The following is a 26,037-nucleotide window of genomic DNA, read 5'->3' as shown; positions in this document are numbered from 1 at the left end:
TCGTATAAGTATATCTTTGGTTATTTAATATCCATTTCAAGTATGAGTTTTAAAACTTTTACTTCAATTATTTTTCTAAGGATTATCCTTATGGGAATATTATTTAAATAATAATATTCAGATATTTTCTAATATATTGGGACTGATTTATTTTATTAAATCGGCATTACTCCAAACATTCTTAAAAATCTTTTCGAGTCTTCAAAATGATTTTTAAAGGTTAGAGCGGATCCCAAAACTCATTTTTATATTTAAGATCTTCCTTTCAAGGGGATTTAAATACTCGCTCAAAACCTGGGGGATCCGGCTCTGTGGTGTATTTTATATTCGCAACGTGGTTGCTGTTTGAGACAACAATTTGATTACTTGCCCAATGTTCGGGAAGTAAGTCCATCTGATTGAGTCGGCATAAGCAACAGGACGGGGTACGGTCTATGAAGGTGTAAGAGGCTGGGTGACAGTCCATCCACGCGTGAGTGGCCGGGTAACGGTCTAGCGCGAGGTCCTAATGCGGCCTGGGTGATGACCGGCGAGGAATTCATCCATCTACAGTAGAAAAGGTTACTTATTGGTATCTTTTCCTGATCAGCAAGATATCGAGTTTATGCCACAATTCTTTCCCTTTCCAAAAATTCATTGGATGTTACAAACTCTGTTCATACTTTACATGATAGAGGTTTTCAGGAAATGTATAAGAGATATATATGTGGATATATATATCGGGACTTAATGAAGTATCTCATAACTTCATTTCATTCAATAATATTTCAAAGATTTAATCTATTCGAATCTTATCTTGTAGTCTCATCTATGTGATGAACTGTCGAAAACTCAGTATACTTTGAACAATGGTAGTTCAAGTAGTTTTATAAATGATATAAGTATAGTGAAGTATTTGGTGACTTCATCCCTTGCTTTTGCTTATATCCAGTAAGTAATTATCTTACACTTGATAAAGGATTTTAGTAAGTTATCCATTTAGATACTTGCATTATTGTTTACACTATATATTATCTTGCGAGCTGTAATGCTCACTCTTGCTTTATTTCTTCATCACACAACAATAGTTAGGAAAGATGGCCAGACTCAAGCAGACCCAGCGCAAGAGCGTGGGAAGCGCCCTGCGCCTTCCCGTTGAGATCATAGCTGCTATAGCTGCAGAGGTAGATCTATCTATAGATCAGACCTTCTACTTTTGGGAATCAATTATGTATAATTATAACTTGTGGCAGATAATGGCAATTAATTGTAAACTTATCAAGTAATCATTTTGGGTTGTAATAACTTTTAAATTGTGGATTCAAAGACTTGTACTTATTTCAATTTCATCTCTGAGACTATAACGGGTTGTGGTGTGTGTTAGTGTGGGGTCACAGCATGAGGTTATTTATTATTAATTCAGTTAAGTGATATTGTGGAAAGAAAGACCGTGACGACCCGGATCCCTGACCCCGGATCTGGGGGTGTTACACAATAGAATGGGAGAACATACCAATTCCTGACTTCAATCTGCCAATCCTTAACAAGCCAAAGAGAACAAAGTCAAGAGCAGTCAAGAAAGTGAAGTTGTCACCTCTCAAATCCAAATCTATAGTCAAAGCTCAATCTAAAGTCAACAAAGGAGATTATATGTACTTGTGTGACATCAAGGAGTTTTCTGATCAGAACCTCTATCTAGATGAACTAGATGAAGTGAGAGGAATTGATGCATACAGAAACCTACCTGAATGATTAGTGTTCAAGTACAAGGGAAGAAAGGAGATTTAATGGCCACTTCACAGGATCCTTCAAGAAAGCCAAGCTGTACTGATTAAGGTTTATTCATCTTTCAAGAAGAACTTTGGGTTCAATGTTACTGCAAAAAGATTGGCACTGAAGAAGATTGAAGAACTAAGGAGTGTTAGAGCTAAAGATGCACTCCCAAAGACTCCAATCATCCCTTACACAGGGAGAAGAGTGCATCTAAGGACCTACTGACTGATGGAGTTCATGGATGTCAAAGGAGTGAGAAGATTTTTTAGATTAGAAGACCAATTGAGCATCTCTAGCAATGAGACTCTCTTGGAAATGCAAGAAAAGCTAAATCTCTCATAATCTGATGAACTCGAATTCCACAGGCAGCTCCAAAATCAGATTGAAGAAAACAACAGAAAGCTTGGAAAGAGATCCAGACCTTCAAGGAACTAGATAAATCTGCTCAGGCTAGAGGAGCATCTTGAAAATGACTGTGAGCAAAACTTTGTACATTTTGTTAATTGAAGCACTTATCAGTATTATCTACTTTCCTTTAAAGTTGTATTTTTAGGGTGTTTTGTTATCATCAAGTATCTCTTAATTTATGGCTACAATTCCAGTAGACATAAATTGGGGGAGATTGTTGTGTATATGTTGTGTACTTGATGATTACATGAACAAAACACCTTGGTAGATTTTACTTAGTGAAAATGTAGCACTCAACGGATAAGGATTATAGTCCCGATGGATAACTCACTTTAGTCCCGATGGATGATGACTTATTATCCATCGAGTGAGTAGTTTATGTAACAATAAGTATGTAGCACATTTCTGCATGCACATTGTTTAGAATCTGTAGTAGTACTTAAGTCATGTTGACTGTAACTAGATACGCAGAATAGGTTGATTAATTGTACATAGATGATGTCTTGTAATTCTGCATAAATGAAATGAAGTCAAGTGCCTGATTGCTATCCGACGGATGAACAACAATGGATTCGAAGGATGATCAACAATCCGATGGATGACTAATAAGTCATCAAAATTTATTAAAATTAACTCTTACTCCCATTTGGGTCATCTACAAGTCGCAATCGCCAACATTTTAATCCTCGCCTTTCCGTTTTCATTTTTAATATTTTCATATTCGGTCATGACTAATATCCTCTTAAGTTTCTAGGCATCATTAATTCTTACGGTTGCATAATAAAGGGTTCTATTTACATTATCTCAACTCCAAAATTCATTCATGTGATCCTTCTCATCAGTTGTTCTGAAATTTGTTATCCTCAATCTATCTTCTCCTACTTAAAGTGTCGTCCACCATATTGGCCTTTCTTTAATGATAATAGATTTCTCAATTACGGTCCTTGATCAATTTGACCAAAACTTCTACGCCGTGTCCAGCGTAAGTAAAAAAAATTCTAAATTGTCCTCATATGTTAAACTCTTTGTTCCTTTCAGTGCGAACCTTATCGTGATTATTCTAGATTATTATTATGATGCCTTATGTTACGGCCCTTAAGCTGCGTAGACCTATCATTATACTTCACACAAAATCCTATTTTTATCATCGAGTATTTCTAACACGGGTATGCTACTAATCTTATCTTCACTTTTTGAAAATCCTATACATCGAATTCATATATGCTTGGTCTTTCCCGAATTCATTAGTACCTATCGATAATATTCCATAGAGGCATCTCACTAATCACGTTGGTATCTCTATTATCGTACTTCTATAACCATGTTAAAGATCCTTATGATAATAACTAAACATGGTATTCCCTTTTTAAAATAACATACTCATTACGATGCTTCGATTGCACCATCATAGCACTGAGTTTTCAGTCTCATATTACAATAATTGGTTCTCAACTATACGTCTATTTGTTTAGAAGGCAATCAGCCTTGGAAGAATGATTTTCACAATATCGATGTAATTTAGACAATCTGAACAAGATTTCAAAATCTAATATCTGAAGGAATAATGAGCTCTGAATAAAAGAGTCGCAATACTCAAAAGATTTATAACTTTGAAGAAAGAATACAACAAGAATTATCCTTCCATGTCCTTAAAATTTTAAATTATGATATTATAGAGAGTATCTCTTCAAAGCAATGATTGCTGAATAATAACATCATACGAATGATATTTGTAAGATTTCCCCATTGAAAGAATACTTTTTCTTTTTGAATAATGAAAGAAATTTCGAATAATATTCTCAACCAAAAGTTAACCATCGAGGTTTCAAAGAGATGCTACTTTGAAAGAAGAAATTTTATTCAACGATTAAAAAACAAGGAAGTATATTATTCTTCAATCACTTTATGATTTTAATTATATATTCGTTATATAAACGAAAGAATAGAACATTTCATGAACAAAATATTTCATAAAACTGAATATGAATTCTCGTTTGAGTGGGCGACCTAGTTAGGTCTCAATTAAATCATTCTTTGAAAATTTCATCAATGATTAATCTTGCATATATAATGCCTTATGTAAAAAAATTGATTGGAAGTTGAACTAGAAAAATAATAATAGTCCATATCAAGCAATATTATCAACCGGCTAAGAAAATGGCCAGCTCAACCGGTTTGGCCCATAGCAACTAGCTAGAACGACTAGCTAGGTTTTCATCGTATTAATTAAAATTTCGACTAGTTAGGACATTAACTAGTTGTTCATGAGGACATATACAACTAAGCATATTTCAGTTTGTTCGAAAAAGAAAATCTCAATATCGTAACTACTAAAGAATTTGTGGCTACCTGGATGACGATTTCAAAATAAATAGTTTTCCAATTTGGGCCGAGAAAGGCAATTATAACTCTGAATCGAGTGGTCTTGGCATCGGAACAATCGATAGCCTCTCATCATATATTTCTTGCCAATAAAATGGTACACTCAGAGGTGCCCTCATTCACATACTTTATCAGATTCTCAAATAGAATTGAATTCAGAATACCAATATCAATTTGGCACCCTTACTATGATTTTCAAAGTTCAATATACAATTTCATCCCGATTAGAAGAAAAGGATTCCCGAGGAATCCATGGATATTAGATCATCCATGTTTTTAATAATTTGTTAGATATTTATGATCTCAACTGAGAAGCGTACATATGAAAGAAGAATCAAATGAAGATACTCATTATAAATATTCATCAATGAATTGAGGAAAATTTATTAAAAATTCCTTGGATAATTGAAATAAAGTGTAAATAGCTCTGACTCGAACAAGAAGATCATAATCTATGAATGAAAGTTAATGGATCAACTAAAATAATTGAACAAGTCCAGATATGGAGAAAGACTATTCAAGTTGTTGGTCACATCAGAAGTTCAAAGTATGGAACTGAAAAGATTACCTGATATGACTTATCAAGGCAATGCGAATGATCAACAGTTTGGAGGGAGCAGCATGACAATAAGTATGTGCCAAAATATTTCACTGATTATCCTAACCCTCGTCATTATCCGTTCGAGGATGATCCCATCTCTTCATTTTCACAATTCCATGTTTCAACTAGTGTCTCCCTCAATCATCATTTTAAAGTCACTTACTAACTTAACTTTCGTAAGTATATTTGTCATTCCGGTGTTTTACCTCAAAGACCTTAATCAGAAATATTCCAAAAGCATCTTTTAGGCCGATAGGGGTCTGCTACACGCATCCGTTACTAACTACAAGTGGTCAGTTCTCCCTGGGAACAGATCAAAGAGATCTCTTAGGGATCTCAATGCAGTCCATAAGTTTGGTGGCATGTGTGTGTAAGTGAACACACATTACCGAATATATTAGAGGTCTACGAGTATATATACGTAGTCTCTAAAATCATTTCTACCGAAGAAATCTGCTCTAGACTCACTGGTCTATCCTTTTAAAAGGTTCTAAGATCGAACTATCGCTCGTTGTAATCTTATGCCATTCAATTGTAGAGATGCCATCAATCCTCGATGTGCTCGATCTCTGAGCTAAACCATCATAACCTTACATGTTAAGCGCACTAATAATTTCATGTAGTGTACTTATTTTATAATGACATTCGTATATTATATTCAACTCCTCCTTAATGGAATTAAAAATCCTCAAGGTTATATTGGACACTATCTCTGTTGAAATCGTTAGTAATACGGTATTCAAATCCTTATTGGTAAAATGATACCTTCATCTAGTTTGGGTCAATAACCTCAATTGTATACTAATAATTAGACTTCATGGTTCTCACGGGTGATGCCCCTTCATGGGCAACCTATAAAGATCTACGAGTAACAAGGCTCGTGTTATCAAAATTAACATATGGTGTTGGTAATATCATCTTTACCCCAAATGCCCGGATGACTTAGCTCCGAGTTCTACAACCACATACTTGCCAAATCATATATGATTCTAATTTTTTCTTCTCATCATTCTGATAATCTCCAATGGTCCAATCAGTCATGCTTTAATACCTCAAATATACACTTATCCTAACCTACACATTGGGGCAACATCCGGTAGTCCAATGATGAAATCTATATGAGCTCTTACGAAATCTCGCATCTAGACAAACTCCTAACACTCTCGTCTCTAAGTACTATAACTCAATTCTTTGATACTTTCTGTAACGCCCCCAAATCCAGAGTCAGGAATCCGAGTCGTCACGTAATCCTTCAATCATGTGTGACCTGCATTAACTCAATAATCCAATAATTTCATATCACAGACCCCCAATCTCACATACTCACAAGTTATAGCCTTAGAAACGACGTACAACAAGTATCATCTGTTATTAAAACTCAAATGTACTTTATAGGATCTCAAACAATTATTTATAACCTCTACATGAAGTTACAATAATTACGACTGATATCTTATACCTATATGATACTCTGGCCCACCTGAGACAAAGCTGCCAGGGATTCTCCCCATGACTGTAAGCAACTAAGTCCCACACCGACATACTGGTTATCTGTTGTGTTGTGACATTTAAAAGAAAGCAAGAATGAGAAATAATGCTCAGCCATAATAATGTACAGTATGAAAAGACTGTATGAGAAATTCAAGTATAATTCCATATACGGTAAATATGTTTATTTAAAATAGTTTTCCTTGTTGATTCACACCTTCTTTCGAAAATAATTCTCTTATTATCCTGCAAATACCTTAATGGTAAACCCAGCACCTAGGCTTGGGTTACGGTATTGCATCTCAATTCTAATTAGAAGAATAGGACATTCACTGGAGCCACCGCATATGATGATCAGTCGTAATACAGAAATAGTAACCTCTTTACTAGTAGGGGATGATTTCCAAACTCCTATCACCCTGGCCGCATACGGGCTATGTGTCCTATTTTGGGTATACACACACTTTGCAGGTCCTTAGGTACACATAGTACCGTCTCCCACGATACTGACAGTCTCCCCAATACATGAAGTACATGATCTCTACCCCTCCCTTGTCCTTTAAGAAATCCAATCATATTCCAAGAACTCGTACTCCTCGAGTTCCTAAAGCATTTAGCTTATTGATAGGCACAACTCATGTTGCTAGTATATATATATATATATGTACTTCCGAGAATTTTCGGGGGAAGTACTAAGATAATGTGAGTTTACCGTTGTCAACAGAAAATAAATGAGGGGGAGTTTCTTTTGAAACTATATTCAAAATATTTAAAATAGGTCGAGATAATATTCTTCGGTGATTTGAAATTAGAATGATTTTCTCAAGTTCATAAAGTATTTTAAATTAGGTTATATGATTTTTAAATCATATTAAATCATTAAATAAATAATTAATAAATAATTAGACCTCGAATGATTATGTTTAAATAAATAAAGTAATATTTAATAATATACTTAATCAAGTTTGAAATAAATAATCATTGAAGAATACTTCTCCTATATTGAATGAATAACTTGAAATAGTATTCGTTGCTCAAGTAATTAAATGTAGTTGAGGGAATACGATCTTTGGAAATTGCTTTAAATATATTCGAGGTATTTAATGCTTCACAAGTGGACACCGAGTCCCTTGGGATAAAACAAGTAGGGACTTTTGATTGTCCAAAACATCTCCGGGATGATTCCCGGGTTTATACTTTATAAAAACTGACCAACTCTCGGTCTTACAACTTATACATCACGCTCTACTATAGCGTTAATATGTTTACATAAAACATCTCTGGAATACTTCCAGATTTTCATCAAATTATACTGACCGATCGTCGGTCTAAAATATACTCTTCATATATACAATGTTATCTCTTGCATTATCGATTAAAATTTGGTAATCTTCATGTACCAAAATTATTAATATATCGTATGATATTATATATTAAAATTCGTAAAATATCAATACAACATCATGTATATATCACAATTATTTGAAAAACAAACACAACACAACCGTTTTAAAGAGGTAGGTTTGAAAACTTGCCTGGAGTCCAAGATACGTTTCCCGACTTCCTCTCGTTCCGGGTTTTCTATTCAACAAATATCATAATCTTAATCAGCATTCATACTCTCATCACCAACTTATATTCTAATAAGTTCAATACTTCATAATTTTCCATATTCGACCGACTGGAAATAAGTATCAATCCTTGGTCGAAACGGACATTCAAAGTAGTCTTCTAGAGTTGACTTTACCGAATGTTACTATTACGCGACTCACACTCTATCATGTTTAATAAATCATAAAATTAATATTTTAATACGAAACCACCTCGAGGAGCTTCTTGAGTTCTTTTAATATTTATCATAAAATTTTCATTTTGATAAAATGTGTTTAAATAGATGAAAAGCATTTTAAAAGTTCGGTGAACTACAAAGTTTAAAAATTCATACCGCTTCCACTAAAATGTTGATTTCTCTCAAACCGTTAAATCAATTGATGCACCGTTTTCACGTGCACGATCTAGAAAAATTTAGAACACATTATTTGAAAATGGTTTTCTGGGCAGAGGGCTAAAATCCCGAAAAAGTAGTTTCTAACAGGGGGTTGTTTTCGATGTTCGTACTCCGCGCGACCTCGGCTCCGACATTTTTACAAAATTGAAAAATCAATATTTTTATTTGAAATTTTTATGGAAGTTAATAAACTCTATTTATTACTCTCTGTTAAAACTTCATGATTTTTAAATATTTTTAAGTTGATCATTTCTATTTACAAAATTCATAATTTGTAGCAGTTTTTGTCGCGTAAATTACTTTTACTAAAACGGTCATAACTTTTGATCCGTAAATCGGAATCAAGCGATTAAGGCACCTAAACGATCCTCATAACATTTTATATAATAATGAAGTCTTAATTTTCAAGAAACTATAGTTTATACATTCAGGAACGTCTGCAGAAACTTAAGTTGAGTTTTGTTCGTTTTAACAAGGTTACGATTACGATCCGAGTTTTGTTTACGTCTCAAACCATTATACCACCATCAACAACCATAAAATAATCATCTCAACACTAACTCCTCTTAAGAACATCATGTTATTGAGGAAACAATAATGAACCTTAAAACTAATTAACTAAACATCAAGGTAATATCAAATCAATCATCAAAACCTTACTTATATCCAAGATCCTTGCTTTTCTTGAAACTTAAATCTTAAACAAAATTTGGATGAAGGTTTATACCTTTCTTGGTAGATTTGGAGGTTCTCTTCTTTATGGTTGAACCTTGGGAGGGATTGGTTAGCTTAAGGATTCTAAATCATGCCATGATAATCAAGAAAATAAAAAGAGATTTTCGGAGTTACTATTCACCACCAATTTTGAGCAAGGATTTGACTATGCTATTCTAATCAAATCGACATGAAATTTTGAAAATACATTGTACATGATATGAGGAATATTTTTTTAAAATTTGGTGATTTTTAAATGAGTAGAACATGAGATATGAATTTTTATTTCCATGGTGTTCTTGAAATCAACATTGTGTTTTGAAGAGAGAGAGAGAGAGAGAGTTTTGTTGCTTCTTGGAAATGCTTCTCTTGGAAGATTTATGAGATATGATTTAGTATATATCCTAGTACTACTAAATCCATGAATATCTTGGCTAGCATCCTAGGTTTGCAAGCTGTTTTACTTAATTTAGAATTTAGGTTTACTATTACTAGCCTTTAGGTTATCATTTCCTATCTAGCTAGTTTACTATTTGGTTACTTGACCATGGTTACTTTATTACTCTAGTTAGCTTGTATAGTTAGCTTGGTTTGATATTTTTATTTATTCATTTACGCGTTCGCTCGGTCGCTTATTTGTTTTCGTAATAAATTCTCGTAAACGGTTCGCGGTGTAAATCCTTTCTTATACGTTCTTTATGTTTTGAAGTATCGTACTTGGATTTGAATTTGTAGGATTTTAAATTTATAATTATATTTTGATTCTCGTAATCCTTGATGGTTCATAGATACAGTCGTTTTTCAAAGTTCGTTTTCTTCAAAAATTAATAGCATTTACATACACTCATTTGGTACGTATAATTACAATATCAACTCGGAATCTTAAATTTAAAACTCGTATATGGTGTGGTCGCAAAAGTTTTTATTAAACCGCAAGCTTACTATTAATAAAGGTCTTTTAGCGATGTCAAAAATTTGGGTTCTTACAGTTTGAGTTGCTCTTTTCACGAGCTTTTATTCTGGACATCATCATAACACCATATTAACATCAAAACAATACTAATTCACCTGTATTCCTGATAAATGCCTGAAATGCATAAACACTACAAAAATACGTTAAAAGCACTAACAACTCAAGTACAAAACACCAATTCAAAGCTTTACGGAGCGTTATAAAGTGTCATAAATGCCACTCAACATCCTTTCCTTAGAAAAATCATCACCTGATCTCCTTCTTTAAATAATTTTTATCACCGCTTTGTGTCCGCAAATTTCTTATACTTCTCATTTTGAGCCTCGAGCTTTACTTTTACTTCAGCTTGCACATCACGCACTTATGTTGCTAAATTTTCTGCTACTACATTTAAACTAGTCTTGGATAATTTTGCGAAATCCAATGCATGCCTTGGAGGCTGCCTGTAAACTAATGAAAAAAGAGACTCCATATTGCTGAATGGATTGCATTATGTTGGTGAGACTGCGTAGCTGTATGAACAGTTACGTGATAACTCAACACGATAATAACACTAGAACTGGACAGGTTAATAATACTACGTCTACATAAGAAATCATGAAGAATGAAGACAAGGCAAATACAAAGAATCAGAAGATTAGAAGAAAGCTTGAAGTCTGTTTACAAGTCACTGAAAGAAGATCATTAATATGTTCATGCCTCAGTGAAGAATAAAGGTTAAAGGCTTTTAAGGTTTCAGAAATGTTGAAGATTCAATGTATAAGCGCTACCAGAAGATTTCAGTGTATTGGCATTGATTGAAGATAGACAGTGTTCGAAGCATAGGAATCTGAAGAATTGAAGACAGGGTATAGATAGAGGTTAATGATGACGTTGTCTAAAGTACCAGAAAGGATTCCAGTGAAAGTACATTTGTTTATTGAAAGTCAGTGTTCGAAGTAATAAAGTTGAGGCAAGCTTAACAATGTAATCAATGCTATAATACGAAGACCTGAATCGGGGTTAGTCGTTTGTGAACCAGACCAGTTACACTAGGCGTCAACAGCTCGTGAAAGGAATCTGAGTATTATTTTTAGAAGAATTGTTAAGTTGAGGAACGTACTTCGATTGAACGTTTATCTGTTAAAGTACGAGAAGAGGTGCGCGGGGTATACAGCTAAACAGCTCAGGGGACTAGCAAGGCTCAAAGTTTAATTGTTAAATTAAATAAATTTATTTAATGGAATTTAATATAATTTATTTAATAAACTTAAAATGATTTATTTATCAACTTTAAATAAGTTTATTTTATAAATCTAAATTAGTTTATTTATATAAGTTATATTTAAGTTTATTTTATAAATTAATTTAGTTACAATTTAAACTTAAAAAGAAAAAGAAAAAGAAAATACAAAAAGAAAAAGAAAAAGAAAATACAAAAAGAAAAAGAAAATAGAAAAAGGAAAAACAAAAAAAAGGAAAAGGAAAAAGAAAAGAAAAAGAAAAGAAAAAAAAAGAGAAAAGAAAAAAAAAAGAAAATCAAAAGAAATAAACAAACGTTTGTTTGAGTTTGTTTCTTGTGGCTGTTAAGTACATATATATATAACTGTACTAGCAACCCTCTAATCGCCACAGAGAGGTCGCCACAGAAGAATGGATAATCAAAATAATAAGGCAATCTCTCCTAGAGCCCCCTTTGGTCGCCACAGGATGTGCTGAATATTTCAATGTAGTAAAAGCTCCCTCCTGTATCTCTTGATCGCCACAGAGTGCTTCTCTCCTCCGCCACACAATTTTATTGGATATAAAGACTACACATTTTGCAGCAGAAGGATTCAACCATTCATTTGGATTAATTTCTCTTCATCTTCTATCCCAAGAGAGTAGTGAAAATGGCAGCAAAGATTTACAGAGAAGCTCAAGCTTTTTGTATATCCGTTTAACTTCTCACCGGATTAACGTTATAATGCCCGATTTAATTCTTGTATATTCTTAGGGGCATTATAATCGTTACCCGGTAATTAAATCCTAGTACAAACTAAAGCTAGATCATGATTTGATTTGTAAATCTTTGTAGTAGCTAGGAACTTTATTGTTCTTAGATTGTAGCCGGTTAATTTATTTACCGGAGTGTAGCAACACCCCTCGAGGATTTATATTCGAATATATATTTCCCCAAATATCTTGTGTTCCTTGTTTTTATCGTTCCAAACACTATTCCTCTCAAGAACACGAAACCACTAACCGAGCACTAAATCTATATCCGTTAAAGATTCGAAAGAATTTTTAATTTAGAGATTATCGTATTCAACCCCCATCTACGATAATTCGGGACCTAACAATTGGTATCAGAGCTGACTGATTGATAAACAAATCAGGATTCTCAAATAAATTTATTTTATTAATTTGAATTTGCATAATTTATTTTATAAATTTGATTTAGGAAATTTATTCTATAAATTTAATTTAAATAAGTAAGTTTATTATTTAAACTTGAATAAGTTTATTTTAGAAACTTAATTTAAATAAATTTATTTTATATATTTGATTTCAATTAATTTATCATTTAAATTATTATAAATAAAAAAATTTAATTTTATTTATTTTTGAGTCTATTTATTGGCTGCCAGTTTTTGATTTTGGAAGCTCACGAGGGGGTCACCTGTTTCGATTAATAAGCTTCCATTTTAATGAACCAATTCGGCAACATTGGATGGAAAGAATTGCAAATAAAATGGCTGCCATTTTCTTTAACTTGGCAACATTTTATTACCTTCCAATTTGTTAACATTGCTTGACAGAAATGTGACCAGTTGGACTTCTCGCGAGGAAACTCACGCGCAGGACCTGGCTAGTGCAGCGCACGCGCGGGGAAAATATTTTCTCGGCTGGACATCCGCGCGCAGGACGGAAAATTTACTTGCGAAGTACTAAGCAAAGCAACTTGTTTGGTGCTAGAATTTGATGAAGTGCTAGTACAACACAGAATTAAGTACTTACTGTCGGCTGTATCTGATCACCACAGAGGTTAATACACTGTAGTCGCCAGGCACGAAGTTATGTAAAATTTTGTAACGCATAAGTAGCGACCTACAATGAAGCAGTACTCGCCACAACTTCTGATTTTGTAAATAACCCAGGCAAAGACGGCACTGAATGCACTGATCGCCAGAGGAATTGAACTTAAATTTTTTTTGTTGTAACCCCTAATTAATTATTTCTGATTTATTTATTTTTTCATAAATTTTAAAATTCTTAAATTTAAATTTTTCTTAAATAATAATTTAAATTTTATTTAAATTTTAAGAAAATTCGAAATTCTTGAAAATTAGATTTAATGTAAATATTTATATTTGATTAATTTATTTTCTATGAAAATTAATTATACTGGAAATTTAAATTTTTCTTAAATATTAAATTAAGGGTACTGAAAGTATTGGTAGACTCGGGATTCCTCCGGGCTTTTAAAGTGGATTTTAATCTTTCGAAGAAAACGAAGACCATGTGTTATTCAGACGGAAAATTCCTGAACACGAAAATTGTAGATAATGGTTTTCTTACTCCATTGGAACTAATTTCAAGACCTACAGACGAAAATTATGGATCTTCCTCAAAGGCTTACTCCATAGGATACCACTGGGTTTTCAGACACAGGAATTGAATGAAATTTCTATGGGTTTTTAGTGGTTTATACCAATGCTACATTTATCCTGGAATCACATAGATCATACAGGCAGAAATTGTGGAGGTCAAAGAGAATATTGGGGACTTACAAACATCTCAGTTACATGCAGTATAGTTGGAACCCCATGACATAATATAAGAGTTACTGATTGTTGAATCAGAAGAAACTCAGGTAGAAGTACTTGAGGGACTGGACGTCAGGGCAGTGTTTCTCTTATCAGGGAAGTTTGGTCGCATCAGATTCACAAGGAGTACATAAGCTATATCCAAAGATCAAGCCTATCTATTCTGAAGCAGAGATTCTTACAGATTCAGTTCAAGAGGTGGTTACAGACTGAGATTGGGACAGAAACAAGATTTGATAGCTACAGTTATGACAAGAGTAACTATCAGGGGTTTTTCTACAACTAAGCAAGAAGCTTGACAAGTAAGGATGAGTAGGGATTCAGTTGAAGAGTTGAGATAAAGGTGGAATGTTTTCTTAGGGAGGCATCCAGTCAAAACTTATAAGTGCACGGGAAAGAGTTGGGATGGATCAGATGACGAGAATCATAAATATCTTGCTTTCATAGCATTCTCTGAAGATTGTCCAACTCATATATCTCAGGTTTCAATTTCTTGAACTACTACAATATTTTGTTGTCAATATTCAATGCATGATAAGATCTTAGTGTTTAAATATTTAACACCCGCACAAGCATGATAGCATCACACTTAGATAATACTGAACTAGTTCATTAGATTATTTTTCTGGTAACTAGGATTGATGTTTAACTTGTGCATGTTACTTTAGATGATCTTAAATATGTGTTTGAATATTTGTTGAACATAATTAATTGCTTTAATGAGATATATATTTTCCAGCATATAAGACCTTTATTTATGATTATCTCATGTATCCTATTACAATGTGATTTATTTATTTGATCTGAATTGTTTGTTAAGATGTATTAGTGTATAATTGGATTGAGATAGCTAGATGAGATTTATCAATAGGATTGGACTAGATAGAATGAGTGATTTAATTTTTAATTCTATTTATTCCAGATCATGCCTGTCTTGCTTAATTCTTATGCGTAATGTTTTTGAATGAATACCATGTTTTCTTAATACAATGTTTGCTTATTTAAATACCATAAATGCATCTCTTAGTACTTGCATCATTTGTAGAAAGCATGTTTAGGATCATAATAGGGCAAAGACTGCTAGTCCTTCTTATGTAAGGTTGGAATCATTTTGCTCCTAGCCTAGAGATAATTTTGTCAAGGGTCTCAAAATGGAGAAAATGATCAGTCAAAGATAAGAATTAGCATGATAAGGTTGTAGCTGTTGTTATCTTTGATTATAGTAAAATCTCTAATCCCACTGGACCCAAACTGATAAGATGGTACCAAGAACTTTTAATCCATTTGTGAGTGCAGGACAATACAGGTCAATTGATTCATATGTATTATTGGTAATTCATATTCAAGGCATATGATCAAAGAAAGAGCCTCACAATCAAATGTGATCAACAAAAACTATTCCGTCAGTAATCTTTGGAGATGACAACAAAGGTTTTCACCACGGGACAAGCTATGGAGAAAAAGGGATATCATTATGGATTCAACAATTGCTATCACTGATAACAACTAATCATTGGAGTCACTGATAACATTTGAAGCAACTTCCTTGCTGGAGAATCAAGGCACAAATCCTCTTATCGGACAGTTCTGTATCAAAGGACAAAATGTCAATTCAACGAAGGATCAGTGTCTCATCTGAAGCAGGAAAATTGAGAAGCTTGCTCTTCTTAGAGTAAGAAAAGGATATGCTCGTGGCTAAACTGGAATCTCAGGAAAGGTGAAGTCAATGGTTTCTACCGTAAAGCTTCATCTGACAAAAGTTTAGCTATGACATTAGAAGCTCTCACCCTTGAACATCATCTCAAGAAACTCTTTTGTGAAAAAGGGTTTGTGAGAGGACTGCCTCATCTAGAATTCAGAAGGATGATAAATGTGAGGCATGTCAGGAAGAGAAGTCAAAGACAACATCACATCAAAGTAAAGATATACCTTAGTGATGGTGGTTGACTACTCTTATGAAACAAAGTTGTTGTTCGTGCATTCTCAAGCCAAGATATCACAGATGGTGATTGACCATATCAAAAGGTCAAGCTAGAAGCAACTGTAAAAGAAATGATCTATTGGTTAGTAATGGGACTGAATTCAAGAAGCAGTTCTAATTGATATCTGTAACATCAAGAATATTCTGAGACATATTTAGCACTAGAAACTCCGTGTCAGAATGGAGTGGTATAAAGGAAGAACCAGGACTTGATTAAAGCTACAAGGTAAATATCAAGCTAATCAAGACTTTCTAAATACCAAAGGGCCGGAGCAGTCAAAACAGTTTGCAACACGTAAGATCAAGCCTTGATCTGGATGTATACATGAAGACCACTAATGAGTTAATGGTCAATAGGACCAAACATTGGATAACCTGAAAGTGTTTGGAGAGAATGTTCTACAGAAGCAAACAATGAAATGTTTTCAGTTGTTTGAAGATCTTGGCATTTACAGCTAAGACTTGTTAGGATATTTTTCATGGCTACTCGGTGGAGTATACAACCTACAGGGCATTTGTGGTTGATCAACAGAAGATGATTGAATGTCTAAGTGCACAGTTCAACAACTCAATGCTTCAAGCTGTTAAAGGAGAAATTAATGATATTAATGATTCATATTCAAGCAGTGGAATGGCAGTGTATAACACAACTCATTATTTCAATGAAGCCAATCACCAAGGGTAAGGATTTTCAGGAAATTCCAGCAACAGCTTAGGGGGAGAAATAAAAGGATCAACTAGTCAAACACAACACCACATTGAAAATTCAGAGGACACAACAAGAACATATCTGCTGAGACAAAGGGTTTGATGTGAAGTCTATTCCCAGAGTCTTGTTCTTAAGTGATCCAGATGGTGGAGTAATGATTAGCAGGGATACTGAGTACGAATGATTATTTCTCTAGTTTTTTATCTGAAGAAGAAACTAAGAAAGTTACAGAAGCTCTGATAGATCCGGATTGATTGGGTGATTGCAAAAGAAGATGAACTCAATCAGTCAGCAAGCAGATTGTAGGGAAGCTGGTATCCAAACCAAATGACAACTTTGTAATTGGTACTAGGATAACCAGAAGTCAATACTGGATGTCAATGGCATTGTTACGTGGGACAAGGCCAAACTGGATGTAGGTTATTATCTGGAAGCAGTATCTGACAGAAAGCACCAGTGACGAGACTTGAGGATATTATGACATATCAGGCACCTGATGCACATTCTACCTGGAATTGGACTCTGTTGCAGATCTATTGGACTCTGTATATCTCTTCTTTACAAGCTTACTTCAGGTTGGTATGAACTAGTATACTACTCAAGCAATCGTCAAGGGCATGGTATGACACTCTAACTGAAGTTACAGTTTAATATGAACTAGTAGAGTCGTCATATTAATAACTCTCTTATCACTAGGCACAAACATATTGTTTTATATGCGCAGTGATATAATGATAATGTTATATTTTGGTCTACTAACAAAGACTTGTGCAAGATTATTTGCTAAGTAATTGCAGAGTAGGTATGGAGGAGCGTGTTGGAAAAGTTGCAATTCTTTTTGGGATTACTTCAAGCAAGCCATTAAAATAATTCTTTTAGGAGCTCAAGCAAGCCAAAAGAACAATTCTTTTAGGAGCACAAGTAAACCAAAAGAATTATGGCAATACAAGTAAGTTAAGGATCTTTTGAAGATGCAAAATTTGGAAGATTCTGAACATGCCAAGACTACTTACCAACAGAAACCACTAAAGCTTGATCAGTGCAACTCAGGTATAATGACAAGCTATAGAGGTATGATGAGCTCACTCTTTTACTCAAATGCTAATAGACAACATATAATGTTCTCAAGATGCCTATGTGCAAGGTTCCAAGTGGATTATAGAGAATCCAATCTTATAGCTATTAACAAGATTATTAGATATCTTAAGGGACCATCAACTCTTGGAGTAAAGTACCCTAAAGATATTATGCTTAACATGTTTGGCTATATATTATGCAGGTTGTAAGAAAGACAGGAGAAGCATCTCCGAAGCTGTCAACTTAAATGACAAGATAAGCATCTCAGAAAGTTGTCAACTTCGTGGAAGAAGATTGATTTCTTATTATGATAAGAAACAACCTCAAATCCAACAACTCTGTGAACACTCTATGATAAGGTACCTTCACACCATCTATCATTTATTTCGAGAGCATGTCTTTTAGTCAAAGAGTCACTTGTACAAACACCTATTAAATCACTTGTTAAAATTAATCTTTCAAGACTAGTTTGTAAGTGTGGGATATCATTCATTGATATTAGTTGAAAATCCCATCTTTAAGGAATTCTACATATAAGTTCACAAGTATTAAATCTTCAATATTTAAAGGACTTGTGAATTTATCAGTAATCCAGTACCTCGTACTTAGTTCTACTATCTTGATTATCATGATTACAATGTCATATACATTTGTGGTAGTTTAAGTATTACAATATTAAGTTTGAATATTATTTTAATTGATTTAAAATTATGGCTGTAGATAATTCCATTCTATATCAGTCTCATAACTTAAATTATATTAAAATAATATGCAGCACAGTTATTTGTATCTTATACGAATAATTGTGGTACTTTTAGTATTAGTGATATTATTTAGAATTTTTGTTCTAAGTAATCAATGCTTATTTCTAAAATCACTAATATTGAAAGCTGAAGTATTTTCTAAGTTATGTGTATAAAACTCTTAATATTTTATATGCTTAGAAAGTATTTCTAAAATTAGTAATTATCCAAAGAATGATTTCCATGTATATAAGTCATATATCCTATTGGTACTTACTCAAGGATAATTATAAATATTTAAGTGCTAGTATCTAACTCATAGATATTTAGTATTTATTTATTTAATATTTATTTTGGGTAGTTTGGATTATGAAATTGAAGCAATTCAATGATTTTATTTGCTCCATAATTCAAACTAACTTAAAATAAATAAGCAGCATGATTGATTATAACTAAATATGTCAACAATTGATATCTAATATATTGATTGTAACTTATGTGTTATAGATTAATTATGAGATTTTGGTTTTAGTGAATTTAGCAATGCTTATATCTCAAGAATTCACTAAAATCAGAATATGATTGTAGCATGATTAGTTGTGTGTAATTTATTGACTTATATCAGTTGATGATATTTAGTTAAGAGTTTAACTATGAACTAATTGTGAAGTACTAGTATTTGTGACATTACTTAGAACTCCTCTAAGTAATCAATGATTATCTTCAGTCACTTATACTAATATAGAAAGTGTAGAAATTTTTCTTAAGTACAACTATGGTTAAAATTTTTGATTGCTTTATTAGAAGTAACCATATTTTGTCAAGTTAGAATAATTTTTATAATTATTTGCAAATTCCTAAACACTTTGATAATAGATGCAATACTCAATGGATCGAAGTATATGGAACTTAAAATATTTTTCTAAGATTGCAAACAAGTCAATGTTGGTTAATGTTGCTTTATTTATTGAACCAATATTGTTTGAGATATTACAGTTGTTAGGAGTTAACAATTGTATGATATGTGAAATTGAATGCTGCTATCTTTTTGATAGATAATTGGTATTTAATTCATGGATATCTTATTTTAATATTTAAAATAGGATGCAAGATAATTATTGGTATCTAAAGTACTTGACAAGTATCAGACAATGATACATTGTTAATATTTTGTTGCAGATAATTGTGAGTAATTAAATTCTAGTGAATCTGTATGAGTTTCTATATCTGAAAGATTCATTATAATTTAAAATTAGCAGCATAGTAATTCTTATTAATATTATTTATCAATACACAGTGTTGTTGATTATAATTTTATAAAGATAGATTATGGAGCTTTTGACATGAATGAGAATTGCTTAGACTTTACCCTAAGTGATCAATGTTGTTACAAAAACTCATTCATATTGAAAGACAAAATCTTTCTTTCTCTTCTTAATACTGCTAGGTCATCAGTCTGTGTCTTATCAAATCATTTATCTTTTTAGGCATAAAAATAGACTTGTGCACTCGAACAGTTTTAGGAGAAAATCTAACTCCTTTCTACATTGGTGATTTCTTATTTCATTAAAATCTTTTGAAATCACTATTGCACATCATTTATCTCAAAAGATTAAATGCATAATTTTCATTCATTATAGATCTTAAGTGCATTTTATCTCTATATTGCCATATGCTCTATGATGCAGGTTCAACCTCCAATGGCCTTCTTTCATTTGTTAGTCATGAGGTTGAAAACCCACAACTTCTATCCCAGAACCCACAACTTTTTCCCAGACTGTAAAGACAAACACAGAAACAGAACCAACCAACACTCTCTTACCACTAAAATGAAGTATGAATGAGCGTGAGGGAGAAAGTGCCTTAGTGCACCATATAAGGAAGGTTCTGAAGTCAACCCAGCAACTTTGTCTCCTACAAAGATGAATATTATTTAAAACTGATACAACTGCTAGCCCCCATACATCTTCTCAACAAGATGTAATGGCTGAAAAGGCACAAAAATAGTTACTAGATTAATCCTCTCAACAGGGTACGTCTATTGAAATTTGCCTGTCGGCCAGGGTATCCGATGTAGTGTCACCACCTCAAACATAAAAAATTCTTGATGCACAAGGATAGGTTACACACACAAAGGAAGAGTTGACGGAAATAAGAGTTTCGACCATTTTAAGGTCAGATTCGATTGTTCAAGGTTCTTTAATGGACCAATTTCCTTTATAGGTGTTAGGAGAGGATACTGATCCAATAGCCATATGTCAGTGGTCAGTGTCTACCTCCCCAGGCTTAAATCCCCTGGATGCATCTACGGATAGTGGATTTGACATAGGTGCAGATCGGCAACTTGTTGACAATGATTCAGATATTACCTGATGAGTAACAAGGAAATGTCTTCACAGACATTAGAAGGGAACTTTGATCTTTATGCTAAATTCTTCGGATCATTGTTTACCTTCCCAGAGTTCAAATCTGGAACCCTAAAATGGAAACTAGCAACTTGTAGATTATGACCCAGATTCATATGACGAGTCTAACAAGGATGGGGATTTGCGAACTCCCATTACACCACCTGTGGCCTCCTTAAGGATGGCTAAGGTGATTTTCCTTACAGGTACAGCTGGATTTTGGAGCTATGAGAGGAGTGATACACTTGTGAGAATGAGTGTAAACACAAGTGAAATGAAGAGTGAAACACATGCGAGGTACACAAAACAGAATCACACACTCACAGTGAGGAAGAAAGACAAAAACCATATCCCATTCCCTATCCCTAAACATGGTTCTTGATACTTCGGGTCTCGAATATGTATATGATTGGAACCTAACTCTTAGGGACCTAACATTTACATATTGGATTAGAATACTTCGAGACCTAACAAGTTGGGAGCTAATAATTGGTAACAACTGGGAGGTATAAGGAGTTGAGAATATTGGTTAACAGGATGATCAACAATGAAGCCATTTTGCAGAATTTCAAGGGACATGGTTGATCAGACTATGACTTGTTATTTCTTTTCCAACCAAGTGAAATATGAGAACTCCTTCAGACAATAGCATACATTCCTTCTCTAAGGGGGAGATAAAAGCTTAAGTAATAGTTTGGAGAATTCCTCAACTAAGGGGGAGAAATAGCAGGGAGGAGGAAAAAGGTAAAGCACATGTACACTACACCACACCATTGTTGTTTATAACTACAGATCCTATTGTACGGGAGAGGTGGTAAAACACAAGGTGATTTCCATGTAATCAGAAGAAGTGGTTTTGTTCATCACTATTCTTCATAAGAGGAGAAGCTATTTTCCAAAAGGGGAGAACCATTAGTTTTAATCTGCGGATCTTATTGTACGGGAGAGGTGGTAAACGAAGGTGATCTCTTTAAGCAGTAGATTCTCATATGGGGAGAAGCAAGAGAGATATGTGCTTCTCAATAAAAAATGTGGTTGTACAAAAGAAGCTACTGATGATTACTTCAAGACTGAGAAGTGTTATCTGGCAGAGATTTGAAGAACCAAGGAAATAAAGATGAAACTACTTGTAGATCAGTTCAGTGCTAGATGAACAAGCATCTTTCATTTCAATTACTCAAGAAATCTGGATATGCAGTATTTGATCCAGAAAACCAGTAGCATTATTTACAAGTCCTGGTACATTACTTTTTCTAGTTGTTAGTTGAGTTATCCTCTCTATTTAATTTGTTTGTTAGGTTTAACAATCAAATAGGGGGAGATTGTTGGTGAGACTGCGTAGCTGTACAAACAGTTATGTGATAACTCAACACGATAACAACACTAGAACATGACAGGTTAATAATACTACGTCTACACAAGAAATCAGGAAGAATGAAGAAAATGCAAATATAAAGAATCAGAAGATGAGAAGAAAGCTTGAAGTCTGTTTATAGGTCACTGAAAGAAGCTCATTAATATGTTTATGCCTCAGTGAAGAATAAAGGTTAAAGACTTTCAAGGTTTCAGAAATGTTGAAGATTTAGTGTATAAGTACTACGAGAAGATTTCAGTGTATTGGCATTGATTGAAGATAGAAAAAGTTCGAAGCATAGGAATCTGAAGAATTGAAGACAGGGTATAGACAGAGGTTAATGAAGACATTTTCTAAAGTACCAGAAAGGATTCCAGTGAAAGTACATTTATTTATTGACAGTCAGTGTTCGAAGCAATAAAGTTGAGGCAAGCTTAATAATGTAATCAAGGCTATAATACGAAGACCTGAATCGGGGTTAGTCGTCTGTGAACCAGACCATTTGCACTAGGCATCAATAGCTCGTGAAAGGAATCTGGATATTATTTTTAGAAGAATTGTTAAGTTGAGGAACGTACTTGGATTGAACATTATTTCAGTTAAAGTACGAGAAGAGGTGCGCGGGGTATACAGCTAAACAGCTCAGGGGACTGGCGAGGCTCTAAGTTTAATTGTTAAATTAAATAAATTTATTTAATGGACTTTAAAATAATTTATTTAATAAACTTAAAATGACTTATTTTATAAACTTTAAATAAGTTTATTTTATAAATCTAAATTAGTTTATTTATATATGTTATATTTAAGTTTATTTTATAAATTAATTTAGTTATAATTTAAACTTAAAACAAAAACAAAAAGAAAATACAAAAAGAAAAAGAAAAAGAAAATACAAAAAGAAAAAGAAAATAGAAAAAGTAAAAACAAAAAAAGGGAAAAGGAAAAAGAAAAGAAAAGAAAAACAAAAAAAAAGAGAAAAGAAAAACAAAAAAAAAGAAAAGGAAAATCAAAAGAAATAAACAAACGTTTGTTTGAGTTTGTTTCTTGTGGCTGTTAAGTACATATATATATAAATGTACTAGCAACCCTCTAATCGCCACAGAGAAATGGATAATTAAAATAATAAGGCAATCTCTCCTCGAGCCCCCTTTGGCCGCCACAGGCTGTGCTGAATATTTTCAATGTAGTAAAAACTCCCTCCTGTATCTCTTGATCGCCACATAGTGCTTCTCTCCTCAGCCACACAATTTTATTAGATATAAAGACTACACATTTTGCAGCAGAAAGATTCAGCCATTCATTTGAATTAATTTCTGTTCATCCTCTCTCCCAAGAGAGTACTGAAAATGGCAGCAAAGATTTACAGAGAAGCTCAAGCTTTTTGTATATCCGTTTAACTTCTCACCGGAGTAACGTTATAATGCCCGATTTAATTCTTGTATATTCTTAGGGGCATTATAATCGTCACCCGGTAATTAAATCATAGTACAAACTAAAGCTAGATCATTGTATAGGATTTGATTTGTAAATCTTTGTAGTAGTTAGGAACTTTATTGTTCTTAGATTGTAGCCGGTTAATTTATTTACCGGAGTGTAGCAACACCCCTCGAGGATTTATATACGAATATATATTTCCCCGAATATCTTGTGTTCCTTGTTTTTATCATTCCAAACACTATTCCTCTCAAGAACACGAAACCACTAACCGAGCACTAAATCTATATCCGCTAAAGATTCGAAAGAATTTTTAATTTAGTGATTATTGTATTCAACCCCCCCCCCTTCTACGATAATTCGGGACCTAACAATTGGTATCAGAGATGACTGATTGATAAACAAATCAGGATCCTCAAATAAATTTATTTTATTAATTTGAATTTGCATAATTTATTTTATAAATTTGATATAGGAAATTTATTCTATGAATTTAATTTAAATAAGTTTATTATTTAAACTTGAATCAGTGTATTTTATAAAGTTAATTTAAATAAATTTATTTTATACATTTGATTTAAATTAATTTATCATTTAAATTATTATAAATAAAAAATTTTAATTTAATTTATTTTTGAGTCTATTTATTGGCTTCCAGTTTTTGATTTTGGAAGCTCACGAGGTGGTCACCTGTTTTGATTAATAAGCTGCCATTTTAGTGAACCAATTCGGCAACATTGGATGGAAAGAATTGCAAATAAAATGGCTGCCATTTTCTTTAACTTGGAATCATTTTATTACCTTCCAATTTGTTAACATTGCTTGACGGAAATGAGACCAGTTGAGTCCGCGAGAGTCCCAAAACAAAATCCATAACAAGATCCTCCCAAATAGCATTTGGAACTAGTAAAGGTATGTAAAGGCCGGCATTCTGTGCTTGCCTATTTGCTGTTTGATACACGTAACACTTACGAATAAACTTTCCTACATCACACTTCAGTTGAGGCCAGTAAAATCTATCTTCTACAGCACTAAATGTCTTTTCACGGCCAAGTTGCCCACTTAGTCCATCACCATGCAAATCCCGAATTAATTTTTCTCGCAAAAAACTTTTAGGAATGCATAATTGATTAACTTGAAATAGGAATCCATCAGTGACATGATATTTTCCCTCCACTTGCTTAATCATACACTATTCCCACTGTTCAACTAAATCATCATCAACATACAATTTTTTTAGAAATTCAAAACCCACTACTTCTTGTTGTATGACAACCAATAAATAAGCTCTACGACTCAACGCGTCATCCACCTCGTTTAGGACACCAGGCTAGTGGTTTAAAATAAAGGAAATTTCTAAATATATTTTGACCATCTCACATGCATATTACTTAGGTGTCTCTGATTTTTCAATACTTTAGATCTTGATGGTCAGTATGTAACAAGAATTGCTTCTGAAAATATAATGCTCCTAATGCATTAAATCTCGAAAAATGACATAAAATTCTTTCTCATAAGTACTCCACTTTTATTGTGCATCACTGAGTTTTTCACTGAAAAATGCAATTGGCCTCTTCTCTTGAGACAAAACAGCCCCAATACAGACTCCACTTGCATCACACTCCACCTCAAACAACTTATCAAAATTCGTTAGCGCGAAAACACGAGTAGTCCATAATTTCTCCTTAATTAAAGTAAAAGATGATTCGGCTTCTTCCCCCACTAAAACTTTCCTTTCTTCAAACATACAGTGATAGGCACAATAATAGTACTGAAGTTTCTAATGAATCAACGATAGAATATGGCCAAGCCATGAAAACTTCTAACTTCAGAGGCTGTTTTGGGTGTAGGCCAATCCTTGATTGTCCTTATTTTCTCCTCATCAACCAAATTCCGTCGGAACTTATAATATATCCCAAAAACATCAATTTTTTAGTCACCAACTACACTTCTTCAGATTAATAAATAACTTATTTGCATTCAAAACCTCAATCACCTGCCTTAAATGCTCTATATGATCTTTTTCACATTGGCTATAGATCAAAATATCATCAAAATATACCACAGCGAATTTGCCAATGAAAGACCGTAATACCTGATTCATTAGTCGCATGAAAGTGCTTTCTGCATTGCACAGTCCAAAAGGCATCACCATCCACCCATAAAGACCATCTTTCATTTTGAAGGCTATTTTACACTCATCTCCTGGCTTAACTCAAA

Source organism: Apium graveolens, chromosome 2, assembly GCF_009905375.1.
Source record: "Apium graveolens cultivar Ventura chromosome 2, ASM990537v1, whole genome shotgun sequence".
Lineage (NCBI taxonomy): Eukaryota > Viridiplantae > Streptophyta > Magnoliopsida > Apiales > Apiaceae > Apium > Apium graveolens.
The sequence above is the reverse complement of the archived record's forward strand: the minus strand, read 5'-3'. Positions refer to the sequence as shown.